This window comes from Rosa rugosa, chromosome 1 (assembly GCF_958449725.1).
Source record: "Rosa rugosa chromosome 1, drRosRugo1.1, whole genome shotgun sequence".
NCBI classification, from domain to species: Eukaryota; Viridiplantae; Streptophyta; class Magnoliopsida; order Rosales; family Rosaceae; genus Rosa; species Rosa rugosa.
The window spans coordinates 15,278,288-15,286,864 of NC_084820.1; the positions used below are offsets into that span (position 1 = coordinate 15,278,288).

Below are 8,577 nucleotides of genomic sequence, written 5' to 3' on the forward strand. Positions count from 1 at the left end.
TGTAATCTTCTTCTCGTTTAGTGGATCCACCAAAATCATCACCCGGGGACGTAGGTCAACTGTTTGACCGAACCTCGTCAACAATCTTGTGTTTGCTTGCATAGTTTGTGATTACTGTCTTGATTCGGTTTCGGTCTTGGGCTAGGGAATTCGGAAGGTGACCCGAATTTCCTAACATGATGCTCCATGGCATGTTGACAAGAAATGGAAGGATTTGCTTCCATCAGAGTGGGTTCAGGTATGCCCAATCAACTCTCTTTACTAGGTTGATCCATGGAACACCCCCACACTATTATTTCTCCATCCAATAGGTCCATCCGTGATAAATAAGTCAATTTCAGCCGTTTAGGTGCTGACGTGGCGATCCAACTTAGCCCAGGTAGGGCCCACACGGAAGTGAAATTCCCAAACTGACCCTGGCCAACCAAATATGAAAAAATCCAAAATAAATTCCAATCTTTGAGGTTGGGGAGAATCAAACCCACACCAACACCTTTCATTTGCAAAAGCCCAACCACCAGACCACTTGCATGGTATTGCAATATTACAAACGAAAATAATATATGTATAATAGTTTTAAAAACTCTCCTTCTCCACCCACCTCTCTCCTCCTCTCCTCTTCTTCTTCCTCTGTGCATTCCCAGTTTGTCGGGCTTGCTTTGGTTCCTTCTTTCATGTCGTCGTTGCTTCTGCGTCTGGTGTGCAGCGCTAGGCAGAGGCTGGAGGTTGCCGGAATTCAATTTGGAGCAGATCGGGTCTAGTGCTGCAGGCGGTCTGGGTAGCGAGGCCGATCTGGGCTATAGTCCGGCAAACTGGGAAGGCACAGAGGAAGAAGAAGAGGAGAGGAGGAGAGAGGTGGGTGGAGAAGGAGAGTTTTTTAAACTTTTATTGCACACCCCGTGCACACCCCGTTTAAATTCTCTGTTCATTCCCGCGAATTACATTTCTGTTTCTGTTATTCATACCATAGAAAAGTAAAGAAAGGCTCCAAGAATCGAAGTTGAATGACGAAGAAGAAGAATCCTCAGCAAAGCTTCATGAAAGAAAAAACAGGTTGGATTCTATCTACAATGCTAAACTTGCTATATTGGTTAAGTAATGAAATAGTCTCTTCTGCTTTCATTTTCTGGGTTTCTCAGCCTTTAGGTGGAAATTTATTTTATGCGTTTTGTAAATTTGTCTTTGGAATTTCAAATTTAAGTTTTCTTTGTCTGTAGGCACTAGTTCAGTAATGGGTACTTTCTTGATTCAAAGTTATTAATAATGACATGAAGGTCTGCATTTTGTTTTCTGGATTTTCATAGCTTGAAGATGCAATTTCTTTTATGGGTTTCTTTAACTTTTTAATTAGATGGAGTTTCAAATTTAAATGTTTTCTTTATCTAGAGGCACTGGGCAGTCTTCAAATTGGAGTCAGGAAGATGTGTTGTTGATAAAAGGGGTGGAGCAGTATGAATATAGAAACTGGTGGAAAATTTCTTCCTTTTTGAAGGGAAGAAAGTTCAAGACAGCTTGTAAGCAGAGATGGGACACTGTTCTTTTGCCACTGCTACAAACGGTATGGTAATCTCTGTCTCTCTGTCTCACTCTCCCTCTCCCACTCTGGCGTACCCTGGCATCCCTTCTTTGGTCAAACGAGAATGGCCCATCCACTGTAGATTTGATCTCGGCCATCTTGATATAACTAGATTAAGATGGCCGAGGAAGACAGAGCGTTTATCGCCCCCCCCCCCTCTCCTGCTTACTTTTGAATCCTGATGAAGCCTGACAGGAGTTTTTGTCAATTTAGTTGTTGTATTTCTCAAGTTCAGCATAAAGATAAAGATTCATTAAGATGAGGGATGCCAGAAAAGGAAAAAAAAAGAAAAGGAATTTGTTGTTTGTGTTTTTTGTTTCCCTCCTGACTACTTTAAGTGATGTTTGGTGTATACTATGTACACGTATGTCTGAATTGTTGATATTTACTGGATTTATTGGTTGTGTTGTGGAATGATATCTCAGTATTTGAATTTTTGTGATTTGCTTACTTTATAAGTAACTGATGGGGAGATGGTTGCTTGTTATCGATGTTGTCTAATGTGTCTTAGGTACTGTCTATGGCAAGTTTAATTTACGCAATGGCTGGTCTGTCTCTGAACTTTGATTTGATATTTTTATTATTTCCCCACTGTTCTTGTTTTATTAAGGTGGCAGCAATAGATTAAGATAACACAAGTGTAAACTGTGGGTTTGCAGGATATGTGGACTCCCCAGGAGGATAAGAAACTCATCAGGCTGGGGAACATGCTAAAACCCCAGTGGGGACTGTTGTAAAGGCCTTTTCGTATCTGCGTATAACAGCTTGATGCGAGCAACGGTACAACAACCTGATACAAAGCTGTCCCCAGGTGAAGCATGCGGAGAGATCACTTCCCAAGGCTGACTGTTCTCAAGTGAACCAGTCGGAGAAATCATTTCCCAAGGATCCTACAGCAGAGGCAACGCAACCCCCTATAATTGAAGCCGCAAATCACAAAAGCAGAATGTTTTCTAGGTATCTTCTTTCACGCATTTATTACTAGCTAGCTTATTTGAAATAATTTTTTTTCTTGTATTAACCTTTTTGTAACACATTAGACTTCTCCTTGCTGAGAGGAAGGAGAAAGTGGTCCTTGGAGATAGAAATTGCATGGTAAGTCCTCCATATCAAATCCACTGGTAGAAAAAAAAATAGGGCTAATTACTGCTTAGTACCCTGTGCTTTTGGTCCAACATCAATTCAGTCACCCGACTTCCAATTTCATTAAAAACACCCCCACACTATTATTTCTCCATCCAATAGGTCCATCCGTGATAAATCAGTCAATTTCAGCCGTTTAGGTGCTGACGTGGCGATCCAACTCAGCCCAGGTGGGGCCCACACGGAAGTGAAATTCCCAAACTGACCCTGGCCAACCAAATATGAAAAAATCCAAAATAAATTCCAATCTTTGAGGCTGGGGAGAATCGAACCCACACCAACACCTTTCATTTGCAAAGGCCCAACCACCAGACCACTTGCATGGTATTGCAATATTACAAACAAAAATAATATATGTATAATAGTTTAAAAAAACTCTCCTTCTCCACCCACCTCTCTTCTCCTCTCCTCTTCTTCTTCCTCTGTGCATTCCCAGTTTGCCGGGCTTGCTTTGGTTCCTTCTTTCATGTCGTCGTTGCTTCTGCGTCTGGTGTGCAGCGCTGGGCAGAGGCTGGAGGTTGCCGGAATTCGATTTGGAGCAGATCCGGTCTAGTGCTGCAGGCGGGTCGAGTCTGCAGGCGGTCTGGGTAGCGAGGCCAGTCTGGGCTGTAGGCGGAGGCGGAGGTGAGCAGCATCGCGCTGGGATTGCTTCCTTAGGTAGTGAGGCCGGTCTGGGCTGTAGTCCGGCAAACTGGGAAGGCACAGAGGAAGAAGAAGAGGAGAGGAGGAGAGAGGTGGGTGGAGAAGGAGATTTTTTTAAACTATTATACATATATTATTTTTGTTTGTAATATTGCAATACCATGCAAGTGGTCTGGTGGTTGGGCATTTGCAAATGAAAGGTGTTGGTGTGGGTTCGAGTCTCCCCAACCTCAAAGATTGGAATTTATTTTGGATTTTTTCATATTTGGTTGGCCAGGGTCAGTTTGGGAATTTCACTTCCGTGTGGTCCCCACCTGGGCTGAGTTGGATCGCCACGTCAGCACCTAAACGGCTGAAATTGACTGATTTATCACGGATGGACCTATTGGATGGAGAAATAATAGTGTGGGGGTGTTTTTGATGAAATTGGAAGTCGGGGGACTGAATTGATGTTGGACCAAAAGCACAGGGTACTAAATAGTAATTAGTCCTTTTTTTTTTTTTGGAAGTTCATCCTCCATATACGAGTAACAGAGGTGCTAGCATTTTTTCAATGAATTGTCAACTCTTGGTTAGCATAGGCAACAATACCATGTTTGCTCATCATCTCGTATAAATATGTTTTTCCAAGTATTATTTTCATTGCATTTAGGTGTCATTGTCCCTAAACTGCTCCTCTCCTACTTAATTGTTTCCATAGCAGCTTGAAATGAACATGCATGGTCCTTTTGTTTTAGATATGTATGGGATAGTTAAGGAATTTAGAATAATCAACCATGAGTCTAGTGCATTCTCCATAGATTTATATCAGATTGTCGAATTTTTCATCATATCTATAGAATAGTTCCACATAAAATTGCTCTGCACTGATGATGTGCGGGAAGATCTTGTGGACAACTACCCATTGCTGCGTTTGTCATATAAACGTGTTGAAGTACTGCCTTTTGTTGCCGCTCGTTCACATGTTTGATTGCATTCAGAATGAGCAGTGCTTCATCAACTGAGGTGTCTTTGTATTTCCCATTTTCTCTCCTTTTTTTTTTTATAGCGCAATGATAGATCTTGTAAATTGTCAGCTATGTGAGCAAGGAAGTCTATCACTTTACAAAGACGAAGTCAAATTCAGAAAATTTAATTTGACTTCAACGTTAAACAACATTTGGCGATATATATTTTAGGGTTTACATTGGAGGAGAAAATTTTTCCCAAGTTGAAGACTATTACTGGTCGTAGAGATAAGAAGAGATTTTTTTTTTTAACAAGGGTTAATTCCTGTTTACCCAGAAATCACTAGTATTGTGTCCACTTGCACCAACAAGTTTGTATTGTGCCCATTTACATAAATCTTAGAGGAAAAGACCTATGAGGGTAGTCTTTTCTAAACTAGTGTCTAATATGTCCTATGCTGACTTTTGGGTTTAACCTTTGCTTTTTTCTTAGAAAATCCTGTTCAAACTTTTGAGAAAAATAAAACTAGCCTTCAACATGCCCAAGTTTTTCACCTAACAGCTCCCTGCCTAGCGGTTACTTTAACAGGCGGAATCACTGCTGCTTGTTTCTATCTTAAGCTGAGTCAATTTTCTCTAAAAAAAAAGAAAAACTAAAACCAAAAATAGTACAGGAGTAAAGGCAGAAACATATATAACCATTAAACATCAAACTAAAATTTTAAAACATGATGACAAGGTGGATGATTTACAGACTAAAATTCAGAGCCTCATTCTTAGGTAAACAGCTAAGAAGCTGTTTAGCTATCCATAAGAATGATTTATAGATACTTACTTGAAAGAAAAGTACTCCACACTCAGACAGAAAGGAAAAAGCACACTGCTACTATGACTTTCTTGAGAGAAGACTCTTCTGCTCAATTTTCTGATCTAGAACTAATATGAAATTTTTCAGATGGAGGACTTTTTTCGATGCCTCACAAACTGAACTTAAAGCTCCTTATATAGGGAGCGAAACTCAAACCAGAATTCAAAACATAAAAATGTACAGCACAACTCAATTATTTCCTGCTCTCGTGAGTGCTCCTGATGATGAAGGTCGTTTGGCCAAAAGCAGATTCTTTAGGTGAAATGTTTTTCACCTTGTGTAGATACCTACTAGCATGACTAGTTTGCTATCTCACCAAGCATAATTAACACCCTCTTTGGGACACCCACAAGCCATGGTGAGGCCCAACCGCTACTTGCATCTTGTAGCCTTATGTTCAAGCTACGCTACGGTATCCGGAAGTCGCAAATCCGTCGCCGGGAAGCCACCTTTCCGGCCTTGCCAAGTTGCCTCCACAATATGCTTTTCTAGACTAGAATAGTAACTTTGAGTCCCACATCTAAGAAAATGTAAAGGAGAGGCATTCCTTCACCTATAAAAGGAATGTCTCCTCTCACTTAAACACGATCCCATTACATCTTTTGTAATCCCCTTGAGCCGGAAGGCTCAACACACTAGTGTAACATTCAAGTGGACGTAATTTCCCGCTAAGGTGGGAGACGAACCACTATACATCTTGTGTCACTCTCACTCTCTCTCTCTCCTTATCGTTAATTAGATCCCCACGGATCCAAGCATTAACATTGGCGCTGTCTGTGGGAAGCTGACACACAAAGGCTTCGTCACTTACCATTGAGTTAAGTCATATTAACCGAGCTCAAAGTAATTTCTTTCATTGAGTTATATAATTGAAATTCTTAGCGGTAACTTGTGCCATCGGGGCCGGTCAACACGTGGTCAAACGCCCGGCGGAGTCGGTCAACGCCCGGCGGGGTCAGTCAACGCCCATGGGTCCGGTCAATACTTGGTCAACGCCAGTCAAGGGCCAGTCAACGCCCATGGGTCCGGTCAATACTTGGTCAACGCCCGGCGGGGTCAGTCAACGCCCATGGGTCCGGTCAATACTTGGTCAACGCCAGTCAAGGGCCAGTCAACGCCCAACTCAAAGGTCAACGCTGACCTACAAAAAAAAAAAAAAAAAAAAAATTTGGCTGCAAAATCTTCTCTGGACACCCAGAAAACTTCTCTGGGCACCCATGCTTTCTTTCAAACAACCATCAGCGCGCGCTCCGCTGGATCTTCACACCTCCGCCGAGCTCTACGCCTCCGCTGACCATGCTCCACCGCTGACCATCACCTCCGCCGAGCTTAATCAGCGGCACCACCGAACTCCTCCTCCGCTGAGTTCCGCTCCGCCCAACTATCCTTCTCCGCTCCGCCAGGAACCTCCGTTCCGCCAGCCATGAGCCCCACTGGCCGACATCCGCTAACCTCGCTCCGCTCCGCCTGCCAGCCCAGCGGTAACCCAGCACCTCCGCTGACCATCATCAACGGCCAACACCGCCATGTGTTCTGCCGCCAAACACCATCAGCAGCAATTTCTGCCGCTCAGCTCCACCACGACAACCTGCATCACCAGCGGAACCGGTCCCTCCGCCAAGAGTCCCGCTGACTTCGAGCACCACCGACTGGCTCCGCTGGTCACAATCGCTGCTCAACCATTGCTGGACGTCCTCCTCTGGACAGCTCCTCCTCCGGTCGAGCACCGCCGAGCGAGCTCCGCTAGCCATCCACCAGCGGCTCCGCTATTCGTAACTCGACAAATCTAGCACCTCTGCTAAGCACCGCTCGCCTTCACCGCTGAGCTGTCACTGCCGAGCTATCGCCTCTAGGCATCATCGCTGGCATCACCGCTGAATTTCACCGCTGGGTACCACCGCTGAACACCAGCTCTCCGCCGAGCATCAACTCTCCGCTGAGCTCCAAATCTATTGAATTTACTATGGGTACCTGGATCATTGATCAGGACACCCACCCACCCCTTCTCTGGACTTCCACCGAGTACTCCATGTCTAACATCTTCTATCAACACCCAAGTATCTGTTTGGGCAACACCAACGTCAGGAGAGCTCTCAATTGACCAGAAACCCAACCTCATCTCCCATCGTCTTCGATCGGCGTCGGCCACTGCTGATCGTCACCTCTTTGACGGCTCTCGGTCTATGCTGGAAAACACGGAGCCTCAATGCGAGTCCCCTCACCATCCACTGCTCATTGACAGCCCCCAGTCAACCTCTGCTCGTTGTTCTTAACAATTACTTCTGCAGAAGAAAGCTAATCTGAACACATAGGAGTAACGCGCAAGCACCCAACCACAAAAAACAGATAAGTTAAATGACTATCTCAAATATCTACATGCTTTCAATTATACAAGCATGCCAACGAATTGTTAGAAGTTCCAGACTTCTAGTTTACAAGTCTATCTTGCTCACTACATTGCACATACCGACATATATATGGAGTTTCGGGCACCACATGTGCAATGCCTCTTATCAAGACCCGGTAGACATACACGTATAGCAGTACAACACACATCCACAATTTCTTTACATGATCTACTATATATTATTGAAATTGGTTGCATATCAGTGGTACCACAATAGGGCAGCTCAATGCTATTCTGTGATTGATAAATGTGCTACTTTAATACAATATGTTCAAAGCCATGTACAGATCGGTAGACATGGACATGTTTATATCCATTGAATTGTATATTGGCTGCATGCGCCAATCTTATCAACTCACGAGTACATACGCATGTAGTATCATGATTAGTTATCAAGAGGATAGCTCTATATATATGTGTCTATAGGTACATATGCTTAGCCTCTTTGCCAGCTAACTTGTCAGTATTTATAATCCTTTGTGATTAAAAGAACATGCCCAGATGTAAAACTACATATGATATTCTCATATTTCTATATTGACCACATGATTAGCTAACTTACACGCAAGCATGTATCTTTGACATCAACTGTCAAAACCAATTATATATTTATCTAGCTTAGTCTTGTTCGAGCTATAATGCACATAATGCACGCTGAATCCATGCTGCTGTGTCGTTCATATGTAATATACTCATCATTGATCAATAAGTTCATACCTCAAAAGCTTAGATGAGCATTCACCCTCTTCGGGGACTTGTATCTCACATATGTGCTCTTACGATCATCTCTCATTGTTTGTTAGACATGCACATTTGACATGGTAAATTCCATCGAAAATTCTTCTCTAAATTTCATTGCTAATTTGAAATTCATGGTAGGTGCGTACAATCAAACATGTCATTGTCATCAACTACTATATCGCCTATACACTTTCCTAAATATTTTATCAAAGTATATATGCAAGCATTTAATTAACTAATGTCATGTAGTAAT

At 43.0% G+C, this 8,577-nt stretch overlaps 1 long non-coding RNA gene across 2 annotated transcripts; it reads left to right on the forward strand.

Moving 5' to 3' along the window:
• Window positions 1-645: 645 nt before the first annotated feature.
• LOC133727470 (uncharacterized) lies at window positions 646-2,702 on the forward strand. Of its 2 annotated transcripts, none has more exons than XR_009855194.1 (3): window positions 646-1,053; window positions 1,387-1,563; window positions 2,236-2,702. It is a non-coding gene; the product is annotated as an uncharacterized LOC133727470 (long non-coding RNA). The 2 variants fall into 2 exon arrangements; XR_009855195.1 differs by having other exon boundaries at window positions 1,387-1,558.
• The last annotated feature ends 5,875 nt before the right edge of the window (window positions 2,703-8,577 follow it).